Source organism: Magnolia sinica, chromosome 14, assembly GCF_029962835.1.
Source record: "Magnolia sinica isolate HGM2019 chromosome 14, MsV1, whole genome shotgun sequence".
In the NCBI taxonomy this organism is placed as follows: domain Eukaryota; kingdom Viridiplantae; phylum Streptophyta; class Magnoliopsida; order Magnoliales; family Magnoliaceae; genus Magnolia; species Magnolia sinica.
Window position 1 is genome coordinate 41,901,246 of NC_080586.1, and position 16,928 is coordinate 41,918,173.

Here is a 16,928-nt window from a genome sequence, read left to right on the forward strand (position 1 = left end):
TATAATTAAGTTAAGCAAGCGGAAGTCTAAAACATATCTATTTAAGTATACAGGTGTTTCACAAAATTCCTCCAGCGTATGAGTATGTAACCAGGTTTAATATATACATGTATTGTTTTAAAATAAACAAAATGTGGAAATGTACATATGTTTAACTAAGCCCAGATATCCCAGTGGTCCCTGCGTATTGGCACGAGGTTTAGATCGACCCGCCGGAGAGTTGGAAGTAGGAGAATTCCTCCTCCTCATCCAAGAAGTCCTGCTCCATAGCATAGACGTCATCTGCACCTGCAACTAAATTAGAGTCTGGTTGGTGTTTTAAAACACCGTCCCAAAGTGGGAGTGAGTGATCAACTCAGTGGTTCTATAAGGTAAAAGTTACACATGTTATCAAGTCAATCAAGCAGTAATGATAAGACAATTATAACAATCACTTCCTAACTACTCTTTTTAATGCAGGAATTGAGTGCAAGTAATGATGCATGCCCTCACACCAAAGATCTCTCACACGTGGCTCCGACAACCTATTTCGTATATGACAACACTTCCTCAAAACGGTGTAACTCCAATGCCTCTTAAGCACATCCTAACTAATGCAGTGCGATGAATGGTCGTGTTAGCCAAGTAATTAGTTAAGCTCATTTATACATCAAGTTTGGGAAGCTAGGGTACCTCCCTTTATATCATTGACCCGAATCGAAGGATCCATCTAGGTTCGTCACTCCTAGTTAAACACATACGATAGGTAAGTTGTAGGGTTGTCACTCCTAATTAAATACATACGATAGGCAAGTTACAAGAAATTATACTTGCGGTCACTACGGGGAGGCTCGTTACCCCAGCGTAGGCCGAAAGCACGAACACGGTATCTCATACCACCATGCCTGGCTCACGAGTCTTAGTTGCTCATTGGTTTCTACGGGAAGGTTCGTCACCCCAGCGTAGGCCAACAGCACGAACACGGTGTCCCATACCACCATGCCCAACTCATGAGTCTTAGTGGATCGTGGTACCATGGTTAAAGTGGATCTTTACATTGGTGAGGGGTACCTTAGATTCAAGCAGTCGCGTCCATACATGGTAAACACACAATAGGTCAATTGGTTTGTTAGGCAAGCTCGATTGGTATGGGTACATGCTGACTTAATTGACATGGAGCGCATATGCACTCCTCATAGCCTAACCACTGTCGACAATCGTCGCGTGACCCGGATTCATTGAGTTTACCCAACGTGGCGAGATTAATTCGGCCACCTGAACAGGGACTGTTACTGATTGCCTGGGCTACGTTGTAGCCTCAATCCTACTCATATGCAACTAACAAACACATGTGATATTCATCTCAGCATTTAAAAAACAATCCAAGTGGATTTCTCATTTGGGCATTTCATTAAACACATCGATCATGTTACTAAACACTTGCATTTTATCAATTAATTACATATGATTACATAAAGGAAATTATACATATGCATGAGGCAATAAAGAATCGTATCTTCATACTTATAGTAAATACAAATCATCAATAATTTCTCATTCAGACAATTCATCAAACACATAGACTAGGTTAGTTACAACGTATGTTTTTATCAATTCCTTATACATAGAGATCAACATGCATATGACAATGATGAATCCTAGATCAGTAATCATGGCAAGCACAAATCATTTTCAAATGCTCATTCAAACATTTCAACAAACACATGGGATGCATCTTTTACTCATCACAGTTCATAGGTGTAAATCATACAGAAATCGTATTTAAGACAATACGGTAGCAATCAAGTCCGACATAAATCATTAGCTGACATAAAAGCATTGATAAACCGTAACCTAAGTGTTTATAGTTCACACCTTTCGTCAGAATGCTCGACTCGGACTCGGTCCAAACTCTACATTTCTAAAAATGGAACGTCGGGCACTTAAATGGTAAAACTGGTTAGCTAGGTTGACGAACAACTATCTTGGATCTCTACAACGATATTAGGGTTAGTATTTCTTACCCGAAATCGTAGCCGAACGAGATTTGGTAGCGCAACGGAGGGTGATTTGTTGTGTGGATTTGTGGGAGAAGGTTTCGACAGCAATCTCCCAACGTATCTCTTCTCTCTTTCCTCTTTTCTCTTCTTTTTCTCCTCTCTCCCTTAGGGTTTTTGTAAAATTCGTATATGGGAGAGAGAGAGAAATAAGGGCTATTTATAAGCCCAGTAGTGATGCAAATGGCCCCAGGGCCACTTTATACATTGTTTATATCCTTTGGGCAGCTGTTTTTGACGAACAGGGCTCATAGGGAGGCCCACGACCCATCTACGTCATGGGGTACGTTCCCTGACAATGGATCCATGCCAAGATATGATTTCAGTGCGATCAGATAAGCCAATCGATCGTGGAGAGCTTGTGTCAGATCAACGATCGTACTTGCTCAATCGGGGTCACGGTTATACGGATATGTGCAGGAAAATTTTCTTTCCTGATGGGTGAAGTTTGGTCACAAACTAATGTTCCGAATTCTTAAATTTTGAGCGGGAGTGAATGACCCAATTCACTTAAGTTTTAGTTTGTTTTCTAAAGATATTCGCGTTTCTCATGCACTTCACTCATGGCTCATTAGGCATTTTTGGACACTATCTGGGCTTAATTTTTCAAGCCCAGTAGGACGTACATCTTCCTATAATTTCACGGCTATCGGACCCTTGACGTGCGGTCTAGGTCCGTTATCAAGTTTTAATGTACTCCCGAGAGCGACAGGCCCTTGGGATTTCTCCTAGGTCTTTAGGTGGCATTGAGTCAATGGTACTCATGGTTTTAGACCTTCCCATTTATGAAATTAGTGGCTTAAGCTTAATCCACTGATTATTTAGTACTTAACTAAATCTCGCCTAAATTATACGACAGGATGCGGTCCTTGGGTAGTTTTGCTTGAGGTGGTACTCAGGTCTTTGTATGGATTTTTTCGGGACGTTACAGCATCATTTAGTAATTCTTCCTTTAATATAGGATGGTTTGGAACACAAAGGTGACCTTGAAATCATAGGCCCCCATCAGAGTTGATCCTCCATTCGGAGTCACTCCGGACTTCTGCAAATTCTCTCATCTTTCTTTGCAACTCATCGCCTCTTTGGGCCTCAATGACCTGACTATCATTCATCGGTTGGGCGTGAACATGCGCGATGACCTTGTATGGCTCTTCCATCATCTACTTCAGTTTAAAGTCCTGTACAAACTCCACCATGCTCCACTCTCCCACCTTCAATGGAGTTGCAAATTCTAACGCCTTCTTTTGACTCAATGCATAAACCACTAAGTTGGCCTTGCCAAGATGATAGGAGACCTCGAACTTGAAATCTTTCAACATCTCCATCTAGCGACGTTGTCTCATATTCAAGTCCCTCTGGGTGAAGATGTATTTGAGGCTCTTATGAATACAAAAGAGCTCAAATTCCTCCCCGTAGAGGTAATGTCTCCATAACTTTAAAGCGAAAATAATTGCCGCCAATTCGAGGTTGTGGGTAGGGTAATTCTTTTCATGCTTTCTCAATTGTCGAGAGGTATAGGCAATGACCTTGTCCTTCTGCATAAGGATGACTTAGTTCAATTCTAGCAGCGGGTATTTATTTCTCACGGTGACTTAGTTCAATTTTTGGTAATCAATGCATAATCATAAGGTGCCGTCCTTTTTCCTCACGAACACGACTGGGGCTCCCCAAGGTGACATGCTGGGTTAGATGAAACCCAAGTCCAACAGATCATCGATCTGGATCTGAAGTTCCTCCATTTCACACAGAGGTGTACAGTAAGTTGGAAGGGAGATGAGCGTGGTGCCCGACACCAACTCTATGGTGAAATTAATCTCCCTTCGGGGAGGGAGTCCTGGTATGTGCTTGAATACATCAACATGGTCCCTAACAACAGGCGTGCGTGTAAATGAGAGTCCTCCACTGTCCTCTTCTAATGAAGCATAACAAAGGACTCATTGTGGATAGCTAACTTGAACTGGGAATGTAAAGGACGAGCTATCATCTTCATGAATTGTCACCATCCAGTCTCTGCAATCAATCTCGGCTCTCATGGCGAAGAGCCAATTCATGCCCAAAATGACATTATAGTGGAAGACTCTTGTGACTATAAGATCCACACATATATTCTTATCCCCCAGGTCAATGAGGCAACCTCGGCAGACGGATGTAGCTTCAGTGACGGTTCCCGTTGCTACTATGATCCTTACTCCCGATATGGGAGTAGTTAGTAGCCCTAAATGCTGGACGTTTATGCATGATATGAGCGACGTTGTGGACCCAGTGTCCACAAGAAGAAAAATAGGGATACCTCAATTGTGAGCCGTCACTTCAAAGGCTGGGGTGCGGTCGTGGCTGCATCCATACCTTCTGCTATTAATGATTGCACACAAGCTTGTTGTGGCCTATTGGGCTGATGCGTGGGTCGAGGCGGTGGCCTAATTTGAGGTGCCGGCGACCTACGAAGCTGTTGGGCCTGACCCGCGGCTCGTTGAGGGGGAGTTGGCAAGGCTTGTTGGGGTGGTCGATTCATATGTTAAGGGGGTGCATAGCCATGATCCCTCATCCTGGAGAGGCAGTAAGCCTCCGAATGCCCCACCCTTTTGCAGTACCCGCAAACACGATCGGGTCAGGTGTACGCGGGGGGAGGAGGTGCATGCTGGGGAGGCGAGCTTGTTTACGGCTTCCTTTTTGAGGAAGAAGACTGTCCTCCTGATCTTCCTTGAGAATCGGCTTGGAGGCATGCTCGGGAGACCCGTTCTCCATCCTGCTCTGATCGTAAGGACATCTCCACCAACTTGGCATATGTTCGGATATTTATACAACACACTTGGTGTGAATACCGGCCCTCAATCCTTCGACGAAGCGCCTCATCCGAGTTTCTTCATCGGCAACAATCCGGGGGGCATAGTGGGATAATTTGGTGAACCGGTTCTCGTACTCGGCCACTGACATCCCCCCTTGCTGGAGGCATAGAAACTCATTTTCCTTCTCAATCCAGTAAGTGTGGGGGAAATACTTCTAAAAGAAGTGAGTCTCAAAGTCTTCCCAAGTCCATACGTAATTTGCGGGGACAGTCCTCAATACACTTTCCCACTATATGTCGACCTCTTTTTCGAACAAATAGGAGATTAACTCCACCTGTTTCGCTTCTGTGCAATGGAGAGGTCAGATTGCCTTAATAACCCGATTTAGCAAACTTTCGGCCTCCTTAGGGTGGTGCGTGCTGATAAAAGTGGGCGGCCTAAGCCTCTGAAAGCACTCAAAGAGGGTATATGGAGCAGCTACTGTCTCGGCTTGCTCTGGCGAGGGCATGTTCATGTGGTAGGCCATAGTCCCCACTATGGTGTGTAGCGACTGCTGCTGCTGTTGCATAACGTGTAGCATCTGCTCCATGGTGCCCATAGTTGGGGTTGCCCGATATGAAGAGGTCTTACCTTGAGTCGATGGCACCTTTGGGAATTGATCCGGTAAGTCATTCCCGACGTCGGGCTGATCAGTTCCACCTTAGCAACCTTGTTGCTCATTAGGGGCAGTGCGTCCTGGCTCATCTCTTTCTCCAAGATCTAGGCAGACTAGGCGGCTATCGCCTTTGGGCCTCATTGTCCTAAGAGGCATTCCTATATCGTTTAATAACATTAAACCCATGGATGCAATATTTAGTGCATACACATTTGGAGAACAACATTACACAAGCATTATCAATTACCATAACATTCCAGCACATTACTCAAATTTAGACAACTTCAAGCATTTCATTAAGCAAAATTGTCAATGTTACATATGCTAGGGAATTATATGTACAAAGATGGAAAATACAAGGTCGCTAATCAACTAGGAAAGCTCCAAAGGCCTACTACCTAAGACAAACAAACTAAACCTATCCCAAGCTATTGCTTAAGAAAGCGACTACATTGTCACACCCCTAATTCTTCGACTCCGGCGAAGGTGGAGGTGCTCCCTCATCCTGCATACAGTACAGAAGTACCTTCAATGTGCAGGACATCTTCTTCAATCTTCTCCCCAGGTTTTCCTGGTTCTCCTCAATCTTGGTTAGGAGGGCGTCGAGCGCATCCTGACTCTGGTGCTCGCTACAAGTGGTAGGGGGCTCCCAGTTAGTGTCCTAGGCCTCATTTCCTTCTTCCTCTTCCTCTTATTCTTCAGCTTCACTCTTTTCTTCCTCACTCTCCTCTTCCACTTCATCCCTGAGCTCTTCCAGTCGGGCCCTATGCTGTTTAGGGCCTATCTTCATGTTGTTTAGGGTATTTTCGTCGATCATCTTGATCGGGATGGGGAGCTCTTCAGGCTACTTGTACCCTTAGTTATGGGCAATCTTATAGATCAGTCGGCCAAATGGGAGTGACTAATTCTCTCAAGGGGATTGCGCAGCCCTCACGATTTGAGTCAGTACCAGTGTAGGCAGGCAAACCTTCTCTCCCTGCCCCACCCAGTAGAGGAAGTCTATCATGAACCTGGTGCATTCCATGTGGTTTCTTGACCTTGGATACACATTATAGGTGCAAATGTGGAGTATGCAATAGTCGAGGGTCATGTCTATCGACTTGACGTTGTTTTCGCACCTCCACTCGACAAGTCAGCGGCACAAGTGGTGCATGTGGCGGTCCCTCACCCTCCTTTCCACTACATTATCCTCACTGCATGAACAACTCCGCGCTCTACCTTGAGGATGCGTGCGATCTTGTCCACGTCGATTCGAGCCTCCTGTCTGCCTAGAGCAATGGAGAATCCAAGCAACTTAGAGATGGCTTCTATATGCGTGCATATAAGGTCCATACTAGGCCCTCATTGGCCTGATACTTCCCCTCGAACATTGGACCCCAACCATTCCCGAGAAGGTAGTCGAGTAGTTGATGCTCGCCGAATAGCTTCTCATCCACATGCGCCTCGAACACGATCTTGCAATTTCTAAACCTACCGTACTTAATGCCCTGCGGTAGTGCTCTTGCTGACAGGGTTAGGGGATCGAGATCCAGTTTTGACCTTCTCTCGGTGCTTGGGTCCACACCGGCATGTAGCTTCTTCTTAGATATTCTCTCTCGGCTCGACCCGGCTTCATTGGGGGCCGCCTACTTCTTCCCCATGAGCGATAAAAACATGGAGATAGTGAAGATGGATGTCACCACCTTAAAGAAAGCCACAGAATGGAAGTTCTTGGAGAAGGTGATTGTTAGGTGATAGATTTGAGGGAATGTGGGTTGTGGGTCCCCTAGTGGAAGGGTTTTGTGCTTAAATGGTTAAGGTTGAGTGGGTGTAAGGATGTTTTGGGATGATTAGGAGTTAGAAGAGGCTAAAGGTGGTGCATGCAAGGATGGTGATGGATTTAGGAAGTAGGAAATGAAGATTTGAGAGAGAGAAGAGGGTTTGGAGGGGTTTAGGATGTAGGAAATAGCTTAGGAGAGGGTCCCGAAGCCTTAAAAGAGGTGGAAAATAAGTAGAGGGAGTCCCCACACGTGGGAGGACCCCCACACGTCCATCAGACTAGTGATGTGCCGCCAAGTTAGTGGTGGCATCGCTGTCCTCTGGTCCTGGCGGCAGTGTGCTGCCGTCACCATCTGGTGATGTATCGCCAATTCGGCGGCATCCCGCCACCCTCGGGTCCCTTTTGAAGTTTGTGGGGCTGCATCGGTCCCCTCCTAGGTGTTTGTGGAGTCCCCTGATCGTTGGGTCCGCTCATCGTGGCCTAAGGATCATTTTCTAGCATTGATGGGGATCTCTCGGGCTTGGAAAGTCCTCTAAACGCTGACCCAAGTGGGCCTAAGGTCCTTTAGATTTGATGCGGAGACGTTTCATCTTGCCCTAATTGGAAATCAAGTGGATCCTATGTCAGGTAGGACCGTCGAACTTGTACACTAGATAGTTGGAATCTCGTGAGCTACTCGTGCAGCTCAATCCTACAGTATTTAAGTCAGGTCGACTCAAGTTGTCGAATTTCTAGTTAGAAGCGATTTGGATCACTTCGTGTAGCCTAGATCCTCTTATTTGTAAGCCCTAGACTAGTGTTCTATTTTTAGACTTGCCAAGTGGCATGATCCTGGGATCCCTTTTTGAATGTCTCTAAATTCAACCGCTCCCTCCTAAGTCAGAAATGTACCACGATAGACCCGTCACCCCAGGCCCAGCTTAATTCGAACCATGCTTTGATACCAAGTTGTAATGCCTTGAAATTCAAGGGTCGAGTAGGAACTCAGCTCCCAAATTCCCGAGCGCCACGTTTGCCTTAACGGGCCTCATATGCATATGAGTGTAAAGTATCCTATGGGCAATGAAGAATTAAACCAAGCATAAAGTAACATTAAATCATACGAAAAATTAAGTGCTGCTAATAAGGTAAATATCCAAAAATAAATCCAAACATTCGAAATATCATCCATCAGAGACCTAGTCCCATCCATACATAATCCCAAAAAGACTAGGGCCTTGGCCCAACCTCGTGATCACTAACAGAGCTAGAAAGACCCTCCAAACATCTTGAAGTATGCTCTCTCCTCCTCCTCATCCACATTGGCATCCTCTAATGCGTCCATCTCCAATGTCCCTACATTTATGCCAGATTCTGGTTAGTGTTTTAGAACACCGTCTTAGAGTGGGAGTGAGTAGCTAGCTCAGTGGTACCATTAACAATAATTTACACAAATTATCATACATAAGAGTAAATTTAGTGAATAACATACATCATAGAATCCTACATATTCTGGTTAATGCAATACATGATTTAATGACATGATGCATGCCTCTCACTACCAACACTCCCTCGAGTGACAACATCTAACGATCGTGAATGACCAACACTCCCTCAGTGTGACCTCAATTGTCAAATCAGTAAAGTAAATAATGCAATGTCATGTAAATTTTATCCAAGTTGATTAATTAAGTTCATTCATCCAGCAGGTTGGGGAAACCGAGATACCCTTGTCGGAAAACATTGCCCTAATCCGATTGTGCGGCTCTAATGGCCGTGGCCGTATGACTCTCATGATCTTACCCCTCGTGGGTTCATCAATCCCATAGCTCTTAAGCTCATATGAAAACAATTGGGACTTTGAAGTCCTACTTGCGTCACTAAGGGGAGGTCGTCACCCCAACATAGGCCGAAAGCATGGGCACAGTGTCCCATACCATCGTCCCTTGCTTACGAGTCTTGGTGCTCAGTAGTCACTACGGGTAGGCTCATCACCCCAGCGTAGGCCAACAGCATGGGCATAGTATCCCATACCATTATCCCTGGCTCATGAGTCTTGTGGGTCGTAAATCATGATTAATAGTGGGCGCAAGGGTCACAAGGTACCTCAAGTTCAATCAGGCATGTACAATCATGGTTAACATCCAAGGATGGCCAATCAGTAGGCTAATATGCCCCCATATGATGAACCATAGATTGTACGACTTGAGAACGACACCTCGTGTAGTTCGACTACGGCCGAGAAGTCGCGGTTTGATTAGTCAGGCCAAACTTGTCCGTGAGCTGACCTAATGGAAAGGTTGCCCCAAGGGATTTTGGTTGATCGGCCAATCCATAAGGGGACATGTGCACAAGTAAATAACATATATTCAACAATTTTAGGGACAATTTCATAAGTGACATGCATATTTCAACATTTTAGGCATATGGACAGCAACATGTTAAACTCTGCTAAAACATCCACATGTGAAGAGTCAACATTACAATTTCAACAGCAATTGGAGATCAAGATCAACATATTCTAGCAATTTAGCAAAGATGGACAACCACACACCCATTCACAATAATTTAATTCGCATGTGCCAACATGAATCATACAATTCTGTAAGGTGACGAAAGCGAAGCACAACAATTTCAGCAAATCAACAGATAGACAAACAATGCATCCAATCTACGCTAACAATTACCAAATCAACAATATATTTGGGTAATTTCATATGCAATTCCTAATAGACCAACAAACCGACATTCACACATCAAGTCGGGACCTAAATCCCTGTCCCAATTTTAGGGAAAACCTATGTCTATGTTTCAAATCAAGATGTTCCAAAAATTCAGCGACATGTAAGTACATACACTACTTACATTCACTAGGATCTACGCTAGGCACAATAATCGGCCACCAAAAGGTAATGGTCTGCTCCTATTTTCAACCGGAAGCTTTTGCGGTCACTCTAACTATGTCGGGTCCGCAAACTTGATGTGCCGGGGCCCTGCGTTACATGAAAATCATGGTAAGGTGCATGCATGTGACTTGTTGCTAGAGAGAGATGGATTGGAGTCCGAATCTTACCTTGGATCGGATGTAGTTTGTTTCTACGGCGATCGGGTCGGGTTTTCCAGCAATGTAAGGGTGTAGGTGTGGGGAATTTCAGTCCCCAAGCACCACATGCACTACACAACTCTCCCTCTCCTTCTCTCTCTCCTCTCTCTCTCCTCTCGCTCTCTCAGTTGCTGAAATTTCAGTGGAAATGAGAAAGAGAAAGGCTTGAGAGCTTATATACCCAGAAATTTAATTAGTTGGCCCTGGGTTCCATTAATTATTCAAACGGCCTTGTGGGGCCCATTTCTGGCTATTGGAGTGACCCTGATGGCCCCCTGGCCTATTTAATTTGTGAGACAGGTGCCCTATGGCCCGATGAAGGGCTGGGTGAAGTTTGACGGCGAACGGATGCGTGGTTTTGCCGTAATGGTCTGATTTGTGATCAACGGTCATCAATCCTTGATCAATGGTTAGATTTCCTGGGCGAGTACAGGGAAATATCTTCAGCCTTCAGTGTAAGTTTAGAAGAAAGCTGATGGCTGAAATGCCCAAATTCATTGACTCAAGTCGCGGGGCGAATTGATTTAAAATACCAGTCTTTTATTCCTAAGTAGGGCGACTTGCATTTTCCAAGTGCCGACTGGAAGCCGTGATTTGTCCATTTTTGGGTGCCGTCCGAGCTTGTCGTCCACGATGGACCACGAGCCTAGTGTGGCCCTTGGCCTCCCTAAGTTTCAAAATTTTCTGTCCTACCTTGGGTGGTGCACGGCTCGTACAGGCAGCTGCTAAGTACAATTGGACTGACCGGCTCTATGACCCACGTTCGGCCCCAGCGTAGTTGGATTCAATTACATTTGTGGCTTAATCTTGATTAATTTACCAGTAATAAATCCATACATGCGATCGGATCATACGGTCCTGTGTCAATTCACACGTGGACGCCTCAGGACTCTATTCCGATTGGGACGGGTGTTACACTTGAGCAAGAGGGAGACACCATACATATAGAGAAGGAAGATGATGTTTACGCTTCTCCTTCTCGTTCTCATTCTCTTTCTCTTTCTTTTTCTTTCTCTTTCTCTCTCTCTTTATCTTTCTCTCTTTCTTTCTCTTTCTCCTTAGGCGTGTGAGTGGAGAGGGGAACACACACCCCTTTTAAAAGGAGTGTGTGTGTGAGAGTGGTGTGTTTCACATCTCACTTGGATTCAGTTTCTCTAAATTTTCATTTTCTTACGATCTTTCTTTAAATCTAATTCGTCCATTGTGTCAGGGTTGTCGAATAGAGCCAGGGTATATGATTTTTTTGGTGATCCGAAATTTAGATTGGCCTACCTTGAAAATTCTGCTAACAGGTGCCAAAATGAATTTTATCTTAATTAATGGTCCACACTTAATGATCAGGGCCCAAGTTTGGGGGAGATGTGTAGTCAAGATAGGCAAATGGTTGGACAAAATTTGGTGGTTGATCGATGGTAGAAAAAGCCTAAATCTAAAATTTGACTTTTATACCAAAAGGAATGAGCTGGCTTTAACATTCAACTGTGTAGGATTATAGATTGGGGCCTAAATTTTGTATAATCTTGTAGTCATATGAGATTAAAGTATGATCCAAATATGAGTTGTGATGGACGGACGAAAGTGGTTGAATTGGAAGATCTAAATTTATAAGGAGTTGTTAGGCCTTGAAAGGATAACTTCTAGAATTCAGGGGTCTAGGTTAATGACATTTTCGTAATTATTGATGACATGAGAGTTTTGAAAAATCTAATGGTTCTACATGGTTATAGGCACGTTTCTAAGTAATTCTTATAAAAATATTTCTATCTAAATTATTATGAATAAGGAATTATTCACGAAACTAATTAAGAGAATGTACATATATAAACCAACATAATGAATGGATGGTCAGATGACATGCTAAGAATATGAAGACTTGATGGTTGGTATTCTAACAGTGTATATAGGTATATGTATGATCAGTTTTGTAAACGGAAGAACACAATGTGGGTTTTTGAAGTGATTAGGGGATAAAACATGTGTATCATTAGGTTCAAGAGTCTTGTCCACATGTGTAAGTTTCTTAGATTGTAGATCTGATGGTGGGTTAAGCATATTCATAGGTAGTGAACAAGATAAACGGATCAGAATCTCAACTTGATGCGTGTACGAGTGGATGTAGAGATCAAGTAGCTAGTTTACTACGATCTGGTGGTCCGAAATCAAAGTGGACGGTTAAATGTCTCTATCTAGTAGTGCATATTTGACAGAGCGGTTGGTTATGATGGACAAGTGAGAATATTTGGGTATATGATAATCCTATCTTAAAATCAACAGTTAGATTTGTGTTGGAGAATAGATGTAAGGTTAGGATAACTTGATTGGTATCGTGCACATGTACATAATAAGTTAAATTTTATGGTAAAACTCGAGAACTTTCAATACTCGGGTATTGAAAAGTTCAGGGTGTTACAGTTCGACAAATATAATTTTTAAATCTCCAATTCACGAATACGCTTATGGTCTAGGCCTTCATTCGCTCGAGACATTTCGGCTGAATCACTATAACCTCTAGATCCATTTTTTTTTCCAGTTTGCCCAGGAAACAATATCTTGATTCAATCCAGGAATGTGCCTGATACAACAAATGCATTTAAGACACCGATGTTATGACTAAAACTCCTTCCTGGAGGGAAGATTGGTTTAACAGAGTATCGACCCAATACGAAAATTCATGGAAAGAGCTTGGTATCATCAAATGTATCAAACTTTCCCTTTTTGTGTATTTACCCAATATCCATCTTCTTTTAGCATTAAGCTCATTTTGGAGTACTTCTACCAATACATTTATGTTCGGTTGTAGACCGATGAGCACTTCTATCAAGGACATCTGCCATCTTACCAAACTTACTGCTTTCGGTATGCCCTACCACACGGAAATCAAAGCAGGACAACATAAGAATTTTCCTAACAAGAACGCTAAAGGGTATATCAATTTCATGAATTCTTACCACAAACTCACAAGACCAGTTGAAGAACTTGAGCATCTTCCTTTCCTCCTTTTCTGAATTTGTCGCCATCTTCTATGCATTAAGGCTCAACAGGTTATAATTGAATATGTTGCTTTAGCTGAATACCTAGTCCAAGGCAGCGAGTACCTTTGGCGTCGTTCGTTCATAGCCATTTGTACTGGGGTCTCTATGAAGTTAATTTAAGAGGATCATATTCAACTGGAGGCCCTATATGACTTGTACAGATGTGGTTCATTGCGTATTTTCGGCCACAACTATTCAGCTAGGAATAGTATCGGTCGATCGTTTACCTTATATGGCGACCAAATTTTACCCATCCCTGTAGAAGTTGCTACTATTGCTGAGTATCTGTAGGAATTCTTTGCTCTTGATCTTCCTAATAATGGTCTGCCCTTCATGCCCTTCACAGAGAAAAGTACTTACGGACTAGAATGGCTTTTCGGACAGTTTGATCCTACTGACGAGCATGTGGTCAATCAACTTCATCACGCTTAGAATTGCTTTGTTATTGGCCGAGATCTATCTTTTGGAGGTGTAATTAAGAAAGGAAAGAATGCAAAAGTAGGAATTGAACAATATCATCATTCTTTGTTCATTCGGCAATTGGGCTTCGTTTAGTACTTCCCTTGTCCTCTCACTCACATAACTAGTAACCAACCTCCTTTCACCCATATGATAGTCACTAATAAAGAGTTTTACATATATCTTAACTTATCTTATCACAAAGAAGTAGTCGCTCTTCAGATGTCAGTGTATCTAGAACATCCAACAATGCTAGATAACTTTATACCTTGGTGTAAGCCGCAGTGATTACATTGCGCTCAGGAAAAAAGGAGACAAGCCCTCTTCAGAAATAAAGGTCTAAAATGACAAAAGAAGAAGTTTCCGGAACACATCACAATGACGACGACAAAGAAGAAAAGAATAATAAGGTTGAAAAAGTGACTTATGATGTGGTGAGTCATTTGAAGGGTATACGAGCTCTTTTGACATACCTTGATTCAAGCATTATCTAATAACAATATCAGAAAAGCATTGCTTGTTGAAATGGAAAACATAGAACCAGAAGCACAGAATAGCTGTATGTCCATTGTTTCCTTCTCCGATGATGATCTGACCTACGACAGAGAACATAACGAACCACTGATGATTGTGGGCCATATTTGCAATAAGCAGGTCAAGCGGATAATGCTAGATAACGGGTCTGCAATAAATTTGTTACTATTAACAGTGTTGAATGAACTCAGATATCGCCGCTCCCATTTACGCCCTAGTATAATGATGATACAGGGCTTTAATCAAGATAGACAACGCACACTAGGAAAAATCACACTGACATTGGAAATAGGAGAGCTAATAATATATGTTGTTTGTCATGTTATCAATGCGGCAACAATGTATAACCTCCTCTTGGGTAGGCCGTGGATGAATCTGTATGGCATTATACCATCCACCCTACACCAATGTTTCAAGTAATAAAAAGACGGGATCCAGTACAAGGTAATAACCAACACAAGACCATATATAGAAGCAAAATCCTTCTTTGCAAATGCAAGCTACTATGATGGATTCGTGGCAGAAGATAAAGAGAAAAATGATAAGAATAATGCCGCAGACGATAGTCAGACAGAAATAATAGAAAATAAAGTTGCAAAGATAGAATTGTCTAGGAAAGTGAATACGGAAAAGAAATTTTATTTCGTGTCAAAACACTTGAGACAACTAGGATAGCCTCCATTAACATAGTTGTCACCCGAATAGTTAGAAATTCTGCAGTCAAACTATACAGTGCCATTACCTCACGCTAAAAGGAACAAACCATTCCCGTCTATGCCAAAAAGATTTCATGTCAAGTCCAGCTTAAAAATCTAGAGCCCATTCTATTTTATGCCCCATCAGAAGCAAAGATGGAAGAAAAGACTGATAATAAAATGAATTGCGAAAGATTAACATCTGAGGATTTAAAGAGATATAGTCCTATCAGCAGAAAGATTATGAAGAACATGGGCTTCAACTGTGAAGAACCAACTGGACCGAACAATGAAAAAGGTATCCAGATTCTGATTGGAGTAAGTGAAGAAAAATGAAAAAAAGTTTGCGGATTAGGAGCATCTTCTTCTAAAGCACGAGTAAATATGATTACGATAGATTCGACGATTAGTCGAGAGACAGAGTCTGAAGTAATTATGCATCTCGAAACAGCTCCAAAATAGATAGAAGACAGGGGGGGGGGGGGGAGCCGACAATTGACAACCTACAAGAAATAAATTTGGCTACAGAAGAAGAGCCGTGAAATACATTCATAAATGCCAGCCTTCCTGAACAAGAAGCCGATTAGTACATCAAAATCTTGAGAGAAAATAAAGATGCATTCGCTTGGACGTATGCAGAAATGCCGGGTCTGGAACCATCTGTAGCAATGCATTGACTGAACATCTCCAAAGACAAAAGATCAATTAAATAAGCACAGAGGTAATTCCATTCATATTTAATCCCTCTAATAGAGGAAGAAGTAAACAAATTGATCAAGGTCGGTTTCATCAGAGAAGTTAAATATCCTAAATGGATATCAAATATTGTCCCGGTGAAAAAGAAAAGTGGACAAATCAGAGTATGTGTTGACTTTAGAGATTTAAATGAGGCCTGTCCAAAAGATGACTTCCCATTGCCAATAACAGAACTGCTAATCAATTGTACAACGGAGAACGTTGTTATGTCCTTCATGGACGGTTATGTTTAATACAATCAGATAAGGATGGCTCTAGAAGATGAAGAGGCTACAACGTTCAAAACTTCTTTAGGGATATACTGTTACAAAGTTATGCCATTTGACCTTAAGAACATTGGCGCAACATATCAGAGAGTGATGCAAAATATATTTTAATACATGATGCACAAACAGTGTTCTTAAGGTCAAATGGCACAAATAGTGTTCTTAAGGTCGAATTTATCAAGGAGTTACTAAAGCAGCCCCCAGTATTAGCAGCTCCTGTAAAAAGCAAACCCCTTATTCTATATATATCTCTAGCTAAGAATTCTTTGGGAGCTCTATTAGCATAGGTGATTGAGCAAGGGAAGGAAATTGCGCTTTACTATTTGAGTCCGACTCTAATAGGTGCAGAATGAAATTATTCACCCATCGAGAAAGTATGCTTGGCGTTAATATTTGTGGTACAAAATTTAAGACATTATTGTCTTTCTCATGATATAATCCTAATCTCACGAGCAAATCCCATAAAATTCTTAATGACAAGGCCGATGTTTTCAGGAAGATTGGCTAAATGGATGCTATTACTTTCAAAATACACAATTACCTATGAACCAATGAAAGTAGTGAAAGGTTAGGCAGTGGCAGGCTTCTTCGCAGCTCACCCTGTAATGAACAACGAAACTGTAAATGCTATATTGTAAATCTAGCACCCAGTGTTGTCAAATTTTGTTGTGCTAGATCATTTAGAATCTGTATCATGTATTGATGAGATGTATAGATCAACTTCGTGCATTTTAAAGTTGTCTAAGTCTTCGTCGAACTTCTCTATGTATTCAAGTTGAAGAAGCATTGTCTTCAAGATTTCAAGCTCAAGTACAAGTACAAGTTCAAGGCTTAAGTTCAAGTTTAATCTTCAAGTTCAGTACTTTAA